This window comes from Pan troglodytes, chromosome 4 (genome assembly GCF_028858775.2).
Source record: "Pan troglodytes isolate AG18354 chromosome 4, NHGRI_mPanTro3-v2.0_pri, whole genome shotgun sequence".
In the NCBI taxonomy this organism is placed as follows: domain Eukaryota; kingdom Metazoa; phylum Chordata; class Mammalia; order Primates; family Hominidae; genus Pan; species Pan troglodytes.
In genome coordinates, this window is record NC_072402.2 from 38749154 (window position 1) to 38761559 (window position 12406).

Sequence of the window (12406 nt, forward strand, 5' to 3'; positions counted from 1 at the left end):
CAGGCCTTACAAAGATGAGATGTGGGAAATGATTTACTTCTGGTCAGCTTTATTCCCAGTATCTAATTCATGATTCTGCCTAAAATTTAAGGTAAGAACCTGTAAATATATACCATGTGCTTAAGAGAACAGCAGATAAACCACAAAAGTTAAAAAGCCTTTACTAGCAGTTCTAGAAGAGATTATGAATTATTTTCAAGGCAAGCAGCTGATCATGAGTTTAAAAATCTCAAATGCCTTATTTTATCATTTCCCTTTTCACCTTATGTTTCAAAACCTTTTAGAGAATCTGATATAATATTCCCAGGCATAAAAGAGGACAAACTAATTATGCAGTCCCGAACCCACTCTACTAGAGCACGTCTCTCAGTGTGGACGTGTCTATTAGCCACAGGCAAGATGTCAGTGGCAATGTAAAAATTCAGAGATAAAAAGAGAAGCGAAGAAAGAGGGGAAAAAAGAAAGTAACAGGTGACACTCATATGTGGTTGTGGCTGCATAAATCAAGGACAATTTTCTACAAATGAGAAGAATCTTCTTGGACTACTGAGATGTCTTACTAAAGCTGGGATGTAGGTCTGGGTACCTAAGTAACAATAAAAAAAAAAAAAAAAAAGATGGGGGCAGCAAGATTTAACAGGAAAAAACCGAGGAGCACAGACCTAGATTTTACCCCAACTCACATATTACCTCGCTGTGTGGTCATGGACAAATCACACCATCTCTATGGATGTCAGTTTTGTAAAACAAGAGAGTTAAACATAGCAATTGTCAAACTTAATACCCAAATGACAAAGGATGGTGAAGGCTGGGCATGCAGGCTGCTGTAAGTCTCAGATTTCTCTGGTCTTGTGCCACCTATTTAAATAGATTTCATAGAGATTCTACTTTCAGGGTCTGTATGACCCTGGACAATTTATTTATTCTCTCTGAACCTTACTTTTCTTGGGCCGACTCTCCTATAAGAATAACTAGAGAAATTGGAAAGAAGTTTTAAAAATCTATTTGAAAGTATCAGATAGATACCAGTGCAGTGAGACTTTGTCAGACCAAGATCTGCGAGAGAAAGGAAGGCAAGAAGGAAAATGTGGCTTTTGGTGTCCATATCCCCTGAAGGCCATTGACAATTCCAGAAGCTGAGAAGCTGAGCAGAGCTTCCATCCACCACACAGAAATGGAAGGATAAAACTGGAGTTCAGGGCCCATCAGAGAGTGAGGACCTTGGCAAACATGTTAGGTTTTCAATGGGGACCCCAGTGAGCTGCAGTCTAGGAACAGAATTGACCTGGAGATAGGCCAGCCTTCACATAGGACGAAATGGTTCTTTGACTCATCTCAGTCACTGAGTTATTATCGCCTGTCCCCTTCCCAGCTGCCAACTAGAAGAAAAACTAAATTCTGTCTGCGGGAATATGCCATCATTCAGAGCATCAAATTATCTCTAAATTTAAAATCCAGTGCTCAGAAGAAATAACCAGTTATAAGGGAAAAAAAAGGTTGACCAAAAGCCAAGAGAGGGAAAAAACATTAGACACGTGGAAGATCCAGATAGTGGGGTTACACACACAGACTTGAAAATATGTTCAAAGAATTAAAAGACAAGAAACAACATTTTGACAAAGAACTAGAAAACATTTTAAAAATCAAGTGGAAATTTTAGTCATAAAACTACCATTGTTAAAATCAGTTACCAGATGGATGGGTTTATATGGATATTAGACACAGTGAACAGAGAACTGGGGAACTGGAATATATGTCAGAAAAAAAAAAAAGATCCAGACTAAGGTGCAGGGAGACAAAAGGATGGCAAATATAAGAAGAATGTAAGAGGCATCCAGGACACAGAGAAAAGGTGTCACATACATGTAATTTCACTCTCAGTAGGATTAGAAAGAGAGAACGCGTCAGGAACAATATTTGAAGAGAAAATGGTGGAGAATATTCCAATATTGAAGAAACAAATCAAGCTGCAAAGTCAAGAAGCACTGTAGGCCCTAAAGAGAAAAAAAAAAATATGAAGAAAAAAAAAATACCTAAGTGCATTAAAGAAGAACTGGTAAAAGCAAAATATAGGTGAAAAACATTTAAAAATAGCCAAGGAAAAACAGAAATAATGAGAGGTGGGACACAATGAAATGATATCTTCAAAATGCTGAAATAAAATACGTGGCAACCTGGAACTGTATACTTAGTAAAAATATACTTCAATAATAATAATAATAATAATAATAATAAAAGAATTTCCAGACAAACAAAAACAGAGACTTTGTTACTAGAACTCTTGCACTAAAAAAAATAATAATAAAGGGTGGTCTTTAGAAAGAAGGCAAATGATCTCAGGTGGAAGCTCACAGATGGAGAAAATAATGTCATTTAGAAAAGGTAAATTTGTGTGTAAATCTAAATGAATATTGAGTGTAGAAAATGACAGTAATTTCTTCTGGGATTTAAAAATACATAGAATTAAAATGCACGACAACAGGAGCATGGAATCTGGAGGGAAATAACTGGAATTTAAGTATTCTACATTCCTTCTACTGTGTTAAAGAAGGGTAGAGATATTAACATTGGGTTAACAAGGTAAAAGTAATTTTGTAATTTATACTAATTACAAAAAGGGTATAAACAGGGAGCTAACTGATAAGCTAAAAGAGGAGGAAATGGAAAATATTTAAATGGATAGAAATCAAGATAAGAAAAACATTCTGAATAGAATAGGTGGGTATAATATAAATAGTAAGATAGCAGCATTAAATGCAAATACATGACTAATTATATTTAATGTCAATGAACTGGGGTCCTCTTCCAGTAAGAACGAGTAAATTCCTATAACCACCAACCCTCTCACTGATAATAACAACACACTCTAACAAAACACACAAAAAATGACAATCTAAGGGCTCTGGAGAGTGAACAAAAGCAGGCGGATTTGGAGAAAGATCTGGAGAAGGAATCTAGCATCTGGTGAGTTACCTAGTTTTTCAGTTTTGCCATGAGGGCAGGCCACAGTCACACCACGGCATGGGACGGTCCAACTGTGATGGAGAACCTACCATCAATCTTGCCTAAGGAACCAGAAGATGGAGCCTGGGGCAACCAGAGTTACTAGAGAATGAGGGAATCTAAATTTTGTGTACAAACTCTGCTCACATCTCTGGCTGATCCTGGAACTGTTCATGCACAGGGAAGATTTTCAGGAGTCCAACTAAAAATTTAAAAATCTCTGAACTGAGATTTGAGCTGCCACCCACCTCAGGTGACATCATGTTTACACTGTGAGTGTAATCAAGCTAACTGCCTGCTAAAATGAAACAATAAAGAGCCTCCACAACATATCATCCACAATGCCCATGATACAATCCCAAATCACATCACCTAAGAAACATAATGGCAACCCTGAGATGACCCAGATGTTGGAATTCCCAAAGACTTTAATATCACTATTATGATTAACCTCAGTGCAGAAAAATAAAGAAAAAACTCGTAACAAATAGAGAAGAACTCTCAGCCAAAAATAGAAAACGTAAGAACAAATGAGAATTTTAGAACTGAAAAAATACAATATTGGAAATAAATATTCACTGTATGGGATTAATAACAGACTAGAGATTAGGGAGGAAAAAGTCTCTGAACATGAATACATCAATACAAATTGTCCAATCTGAAGAACAGAGAAAAAGATTGAAAAAAATAAACAGAGACCTAGGGATCTGTGGGCAGTATCAAAAGGCCTAACATTAGTAATTGAAGTCCCAGGTGGAGAAAAGTGAGAGGAGATAAAAGCATTTGGGAAAAAAATAGATGGGAAATTTTCCAAATTTGCTGAATGGCATATATTTACAGATTTAAGGAGTCAACAAATGACAGACAGGAAAAATACAAAGAAAACTATGTTTAGGCACATTGTAATTAATCTGCTGAAAGCCAAAGACAAAAGCGGCCCGAGAAAAACTACACAATACACACAGTGGGACAATGATTCAGATGACTGCTAAATTTTCATGAGAAACTACGGAAACAGAAAACAGGAACAACAGCTTTCAAGTTAAGACATTTCTGGACAAAGTAAAACTAAGGACAGTTCATTGCCCACAGATCTTTGTTATAAGAAATATGACAATAATTATTTCAGATTAAAGGAAATGATACCAGAAGGAAACCTGACTGTTGAGGAGTGAATAAAGAGCATACAAGTGGTAAATATAAAAGGTTATTTTATCTAGGTGAACATAAAATACTGTAAAAACTAAAACAATAAGGCTTCTAAAAGATTATACAGGCATCTGTCTTCATGACTTCGGGGTAGGAAAAGATTTCTTGGACTACATTAAATTTCTATTCATCAAAAGACATAATTCATTTATTAGCCAAACTGGGACACTTCTGAAAATGAAAGGGAGGAAAATTATTACTCTGGACGTCTAGGCATAAGCTGGGACAGTGGGGCACAAACTGGAAATACAGTGACACTCACTATCTATCTTAGGTAAATACCCAATAGGAATGTGCCCAATGAGCACCAAAAGATATGTCCAAGAATGTTTACAGCAGCATTATTCATGACCGCTCCAAATGGAAACATCTCAAATGTCCATTAACATTGAATTGTGATGTAATCACATAATGGAAGACTACATGGCAATGCAAATGTATTAAACACTGCAACACCCAATAAGATGGATTATTTCTGAAATGTAACATTAAGCAAAAGAAGCCAGACATAAAATAGCATATGCTATATTACTTCATTTTACTTAACGTTCAAAAACACGCAACATTACCCTATGGTTTTAAAAGTCTGAATAGAAAGGGAGGGAGTTATGATTGAGAAAGGGGACAAGAGAGGCTTCTGAAGTACTGGTTCTATTGCTTAATCTGTGTGATAGTTATGAATGTGTTCACTTTGTGATAATTCATCAACTTGTATACTTATGACTTTTAAACTTTTGTTTGCATATTATTCTTCAATCAAAAAGTTTATAAAAAGGAAATCTAACCTAAATGTAATATGCAAAACTATAAAACTCCTAGAAGATAGCATAGGGGAAATCTAAACGATCTTGAGTTTGGCAATGACTTTTTAGGTACGACACCAAAGGCATGACCATGAAAGAAGTAATTGATAAGTTAGACTTAATTTAAAGTTAAAAATTTCTGCTCTGCAAAAGATACTGTCAAGAGAATGGGAAGACATCACAGACAGGAAGAAAATATTTGCAAAATTATTTTGATAAATGACTGTTAACCAAAATTCACAAAGAACTCTTAAAACTCAACCATAAGAAAATGAACAACCTATTAATAAATGGGTAAAAGATCTGAAAAGACACCTCACCAAAGAAGATACACAGATGTCAAATAAGCATGTGAAAAGATGCTCTGCATCATATCATTAGGGAAATGCAAATTAAAACAACAATGAAATACCAGTATACACCTATTATAATGGAAAAATTGCAAGCACTGACACCACTAAATGCTGGCAAGGACGTGGAGCATCAGGAACTCTAATTCATTGTCAGTGAAAATGCAAAATGGTAGAGTCACTTTGGAAGACTTGGTTTCCTACAAAACTAAACATACTCTTTCCATATAATCCAGCAAATTGCATTCCTTGATATTTACTCAGATAACCTGAAAATTTATGTCTACACAAAACCTGCACACAGATGTTTACAGCAGCTTTATTCATAATTGCCCAAACTTGGAGAAACTAAGCTGTCTTTCAGTAGGTGGCTGGATAAATAAATTGTGGTACATTCTAATGATGGAATATTACTCAGCACTAAAAAGAAATAGTTTGTCAACCCCTGAAGAGACATGGAGGAACCTTAAACACATATTACTAAGTGAAAGGAGTCAAGTCAATCCGAAAAGGCCATATACTGTATGATTCCAACCATATAACATTCTGGAAAAGGCAAAACTGTAGAGATATTAAAAAGATCAGTGGTTGTCAGGAATTAGTGGGAAGGGAGGGATGAATAGGTGGGGCACAGAGGATTTTTAGGGGAGTGAAACTTTTCTGGATGATACTACAGTGGTGTATACCTGTCAAACTCCCCAGAATGTACAACATCAAGAGTGAACCCTAATGTAAACTATGGACTCTGGATGATTATGTTGTTGTCAGTGTTGGCTCATCAATTGTAACAAATGTACCACTCTGGTGGGGGATGTTGACAGTGGAAGAGGCTGTGCATATGGCTCCAGGGGGTGGGGGGTGGTGCAGGGTTTCGAATATATGAGAACTCTACTTTCTGCAAAATTCTGCTGTGAATCTAAAAATGCTGTAAAAAAATTAAGTCTATTTTTTTAAAAAAGAAATAACTTCAGTGCTTACTTACATAATGTAAAAGACGTAAAGCTATTTGTATCCTCATCAATAATATATCCATACTTTTATTATTAAAACATGTATATTACAGGGAATTTAATAAAATTGCTACTCTGGGAGAATGTTCCTGGCTGCAGGCCCAGGTTGGACAGGTCTGGGCCAGGCACCTCCCAGCAAAGATAGCCCCAGGGAGTGCTCCCCGAGGTCAGCACAGGGCTTAGGTTCTAATTCTCATAATCTCCTTCTGCTTGACATTTTATGCTTCCACGATGGGGATCCAGAGCAGCTTATCCAGGATGACTTCTGAGGCAGCACAGCTCTACCAGCCATGTCTGACTATTGCCTCAGGCCACTACAGAGAGTTCTAGATTTCACACTTTCCTGAGCATGCCGGACATTGCTCCACCAGGGCTCAAATTCGCTGTCGGAAGAAGAGGACTCACGGCCTAAGAGTCTTTCCTCCACCTCCAGCTGCTGCAGGAGTCCAGCCGCTGCAGGCACTGCCTCCGAGCAGCAGATAGGAGGCTCTAGAGGGTACCAGGGCAGCCAGAAAGAAGGGAAGGCCTCCCCACAGCACAGGGGTGTGAGAACACCCTCCAGCACTCTCATGTCTGACTTCCAGCCAGGAATGTTTAATGACATATCATGACAGGATCAGCAAACAAATCCAAACTCAGCCAGCGTCTGCTGACTGCCAACTCCCTGCCTGTCCAAGGGGCAGCCCAGTGTGGGGGCTGAGAGCCAGATTGCCTGGAAACTCAGGGTTATTCACACAGTCCTCTGCTTGGGTTCCTGAGCTGCACGTATCCTGCTGGGAGAGAGCTGAATAAGCTCATCCTGGCTGTCCACTCTTGGGAAGGTGCATCCTGCAGGCTATCTGGGAAAGAAAAGAAGCTGGGACCACAGGGCCAGGCTGGAGCACTAGGACTGCCATGTGGCTGGTCCCTGTGGGGAAGAGACATGCTTAAATTCAGCCCAAATCACAGGGTCTGCCTCTGTCCACGGGGCAGTTAGCAGGTAAGGACTCTGGCTCTGAAGTCAGGCTGAACAGGATTGCATGTGGCTTCCCCAGGCCACAGTACCTCTTGGGTTGATGTGACTGTTAAATGGGATAGTATATAAAGTCCTTAGCAGAGAATCTGAAACACACATTACTAAGTATTAGCTGCCACCAACACCCCCGGACTCTGAAAACCTCAGATCGCCCCTACAAATGATCCCATATACCGGGTAGTCCAGTTGAGGTGGGGTAGGGGTTGGAGTAGTGCACAATAGAAGCAAAATTTACAGGGGGTGAAGTGATAATGACACAAATTCCCAAGCATCGTCGTGGTAGGCTGAATAATACCCTCCAAAGAAATCCAGGTCCTGATCCCTGGAACTTATGAATGCCACCTTGCAGGGCAAAAAGGACTTTGCCAGTGTGATTGTGTTAAGAACTTTAAGGTGGAAAGACCATTTTGGATTATTGGGGTGGGGGGCCTACCTCTAATCAAAAGTGTTCTCATAAGAGGGAGGCGAATGGAGATTTGGCAACAGAAGAGGAAAAGGCAATGTGACAATGGAGGCAGAGACTGGGATAAGGTGGCTGTAGGCTACAGAATGCTGGCAGCCACCAGAAGCTGGGAAGAGGCAAGAGTGATTTCTGCCCTAGAGCCTCCAGAAGGAGTCAGCCCTGCCAACACCTTGGTTTTATCCCATAAGATTCATTTTGAATTTCTGGCCTCCAGAGCTACAAGAGAATAATGTTTTGTTGTTTTAAGTCATTAAATTTGCGGCAATTTGTTGCAGCAACAAGAGGAAACTAAAACATTGGATTAGAATCCTGGCCAACAGCTAGGCATCCAGACAACAGAATCTAGGCCTCGGGGAGGGACGCTGGAAGACCCTCTCAGTACCACAGACACTAAACCAGTTAGGTTCAGGAATGAGCTCCAGCACCAGGCAAACAGAATGAAACTGGAGCTGAGGTAGAGGCCAAGTCACAAGGGCAGTGGTGTCATGAAGGGCAGCAGGGAAGTGGCACTTCCACGGGCACTGTGGCCTGGGGCTTGCGCACGCATTCCACAGAGCAAGTTTACAGCAGCAAGCACACCTCCAGCCCCTCGGCAGGTGGACCTGCATTCACATATGAAGTGCCCACCTCAGTCAGGGTAGGCTCTGGGCCGGCAGTCTGTGCACTGGTGGTGGTCTGTGAACTGTTCTTTGTTTCTTTGTTTGTTTGTTTGTTTGTTTTTGAGACAGAGTCTCTCTCTGTCACCCAGGCTGGAGTGCAGTGGCGCGATCTTAGCTCACTGCAGCCTCCACCTCCCCGGTTCAAGCGATTCTTCTGCCTCAGCCTCCTGAGTAGCTGGGATTACAGGCATGCGCCACCACACCCAGCTAATTTTTTTTGTATTTTCAGTAGAGACAGGGTTTCACCACGTTGGTCAGGCTGGTCTCAAATTCCTGACCTTGTGATCCGCCGGCCTTGGACTCCCAAAGTGCTGGGATTACAGGCGTGAGCCACCGCACCTGGCCAGTCTGTGAACTGCTACCCAACAGTAAAGAGATTAGGAAAAAAATTGACAATAAGTGCTTAGAAACTTCCAGCAATTTGGCATTGCCAGGACATTTTTGCAATGTTACTTTCTTGCTGTTGAATCTTCTAATAAAATACTATGCTTACATTTTGAATGCCTTTTTAAAAACTATTTTTCCAGAAATTTGTTTTCATTGTATTTTTTAAGGGTCTTGGTCCATAGTAAATTGGAAATTTAAAACACACACACACACCCTCCTGCAAGAGGACAGGGAGGAGACAGCAGCAGTGGCACAGGTGTGGTCTGACAATCCTTCCAGGGGAGGGCTTGCACGTGACTGCCTGAAGACAGAAGGGCTAGACACCATGCACAGGCTCCGGGAGCTCTTCAGTGTCCTGGTTGGCACCCAATCCCCTGTACTCTCACGACCTTGGGAATGATCCTATCTGTCAGAAGATAAAGAGCCCAGGTACGGCTCTCAAGTGCATGCCTTTCCTCATGACTACTTTCCTGCTTAATGAGGCATATTCCACTTTATTTGCACTTCCTCGATGCACACCAACCCAGAGGTGGGGTGTATGCTGGGCGTCAGGATAAAGCTGGCCCAGGTGGGAGACACTGCTATCTATAATCCAGAAATAGGGAAAGGCATGCAATGAAAAGAAGATGACTGTCTAGGCTGGACTACCTATATTGCTCAAGTGCAGCATAAGACAAGGATGCTCTGCCTCCCTTGCCTCACTTGTGCCCCTGGACAACCCCATGAGACTGAGATTATCACTCTCACTTCACAGAAAACCCAAAGTTGGTTCAGAGAGGCACAGAGGAGCACAGGTGGTACAGGAGGTAATTCAAGTGCAGACTTTGGAAGTAAGACCTGTATTCAGATCCCACCTTTGTCACTAACCAGCTGGATAACCTTGGAGTTATTCAACCTCTCTGGGCCTGAGTCTGCATATTTGTAAAATGTGGATACTAATACCTGCATCATAGGCTTCTTGTGATAATTAAAAGGAGGAACATCTAGAAAACACGTGACACACGGCATATAACCTGAAGTCCTCAATAAGCGTTGGCTTTTAAAAAAAGAGGCTTGACGGGGAGGAGAGCCACAGCTAAAGGGTGAAGGAACCAGTGCTTTCTGGCTATAAGGACAGTGCACTTTCCAATGCTTATGGCATCACCACACAGATGACAACTGGAAGCTGGGAACTACAGTAGCATTACAGACTCTAGTGGGACTAAAAGGACATACCATCTAGAACATCAAGAAGGCAAGATACAGCATAAAATAAAAGTAATTTACTTAAGAATAGCAACTTTTGTTCAAGTCATGCCCATGTTCTGTAAATGTAATAAAAAAACTATCCTGTTTACAATACAAATCATCAAAGAATTGGAAATTTGGAACTAAGCAAGTTTAATTTTTAGGTGGTAGCCCCACTAAATCTAAATTCCATTTTCTTAGTTTTATTATCTATACACACTCATTAGAACACCACATAATCACCAGTATTTTGTGAAATGTGATATAAAGATGTAATTGTAGATGAAACAAAACAGTTTAAGAAAATAAGTGATTTCATAAGGTGGTGTATATTCACTTTGTTTCAGTAGTGTATAGTAATTAAAGCACTAAATCAAGCACTCTAACAACAGGAAGTAACATGAGTCTCAAAGTTTCCCCATTGTATATTTCATACCCTGAATGAACTAGTTTGAAATAGCAACTTAAACTAGTATTTGTCAAGAAAAAGATAAAAAGTGTAAAAAATTGATTTTGTACTATTTTCAGTGTTAGCATTAATATGCAAAACTAGCCACTCAAAAACTTGAAAAAAGGTATCTCTCTTTGGGCCTGGCGCGGTGGGTCATGCCTGTAATCCCAGCACTTTGGGAATCACGAGGTCAGGAGATCGAGACCATCCTGGCTAACACAGTGAAACCCCGTCTCTATTAAAAACACAAAAATTAGCCGGGCGTGGTGGCGGGTGCCTGTAGTCCCAGCTACTCGGGAGGCTGAGGCAGGAGAATGGCGTGAACCCGGGAGGCAGTGCTTGCAATGAGACAAGATCGCGCCACTGCACTCCAGCCAGGGCGACAGAGTGAGACTCCGTCTCAAAAAAAAGAAAAGAAGTATCTCTCTTTAAAAAATAACATGGAGTCTTGTTCTGAATCTCAAGTAGAATTCTTCAAAGACACTTGGCTTTATGATTTCCATCTCACGAGAACACAGTAGTTGAAAAACTAAAATGGATGTCCTGAGCAAGGCTATCAGTAAGGCCTAAGGGATTTGTAATGACAACTTAGTATTACATCCCCTATTCCCTTTAGCCAGAAGTCAGGTTCCTACCTACCAGAACCTAACAGGAGCATGGAACTGCAAGACAGTGGCTCTAGAGTACTGAAGCTGGGAGACGTTTACCTATAGAAGAGGTGGAGGTAAACTTGAACGTGAACTCGGCCAGCTGTCATTACAATAAGGAAAACATGAGAATTATAAAGACCCAGTGATGGTCCCAGGAAATGGCAGCTGAGAGTGGTAGGCAGAGGCAAGACATAAGAGCATTTGGTGCCCAGGAAAACAGCTCTGATTAGCTCAACAGCCTCCAAACCATGGACAAAAGTGAAAGCTCACTAGGCTGGCTCTGACTCTGTGAAATATAGGCATACATTCTATGTACATCTTATGCACAGTTTACTTTGCAAATGAAGGAACTGTGAAATGTATTTCCAGAGTGATTAAAATAATCATTCTTCAAAGTTTTAGCGGTTAATGGAGTAAGTTTCACCTATGTGAAAAATTTGCTCACTGGGAAGTCTTTAGTGTCTCACTGTGAATAAAAGAGACAGGAGAGAGCTGTGATGTGAGGGGAAACTATGCTGAAAAAATCTGAGCATCTCTGATCTCCCATTTCCTGTAAAATGAACAAAAGAGAAAGAAGAGAAATGGCAGGTAAAATGCAAGATATGATAAAAACTAGATCAAAAACAGGACACAGATTTTAAAAATATAGCTACTTAAAAGTAAGCCTACATTTTTGATGTGAAGCAGAGAATATATGTTTTTCATGTCAAGAGGAACAAATCCAGAAGTAAAATCCCCACCAAATAAGCCTATGATATTTTGCAGTTTGATGTTGCCACTGTCAGAAGATGCCTTCTGAAAACAGTTAAAAGGGAAACACCGAAATAATAAGCACAAACACAGAACCCAGAAAAGAGCTTCCTATGTGGAAGATGATTTGAATTTTTGCATTCTGACAACCCCAGTCATAGATAATAGGTGTTTCCTAAAATCCTTTGCTAAAGGCCATCTGAGCACTAACATATTACATTAATATAAATCTCATCTTACAAAGATGGCTTTATAAAAAGAATGTATGCAGGTGATTTTATGACAAGATAAGAAACATTCATAGTATTTAACTCTATAGATGCAATTTTCCAAAAATCTCCTTCTGCGTTCTACCACACCACCCCTTGGAGAATCAAGGTTATATCTGAACAACTTAAGGCCTTCACATGCTGTGGGAAAACTGGAATG

General features: G+C 40.3%; 1 protein-coding gene across 8 annotated transcripts in view; it reads right to left on the reverse strand.

The window, feature by feature from the left end:
• Nucleotides 1-12406, reverse strand: part of PDE8B (phosphodiesterase 8B) — a 247221-nt gene that overhangs the window by 138902 nt on the left and 95913 nt on the right. The gene's annotated exons all lie outside the window — the stretch shown is intronic.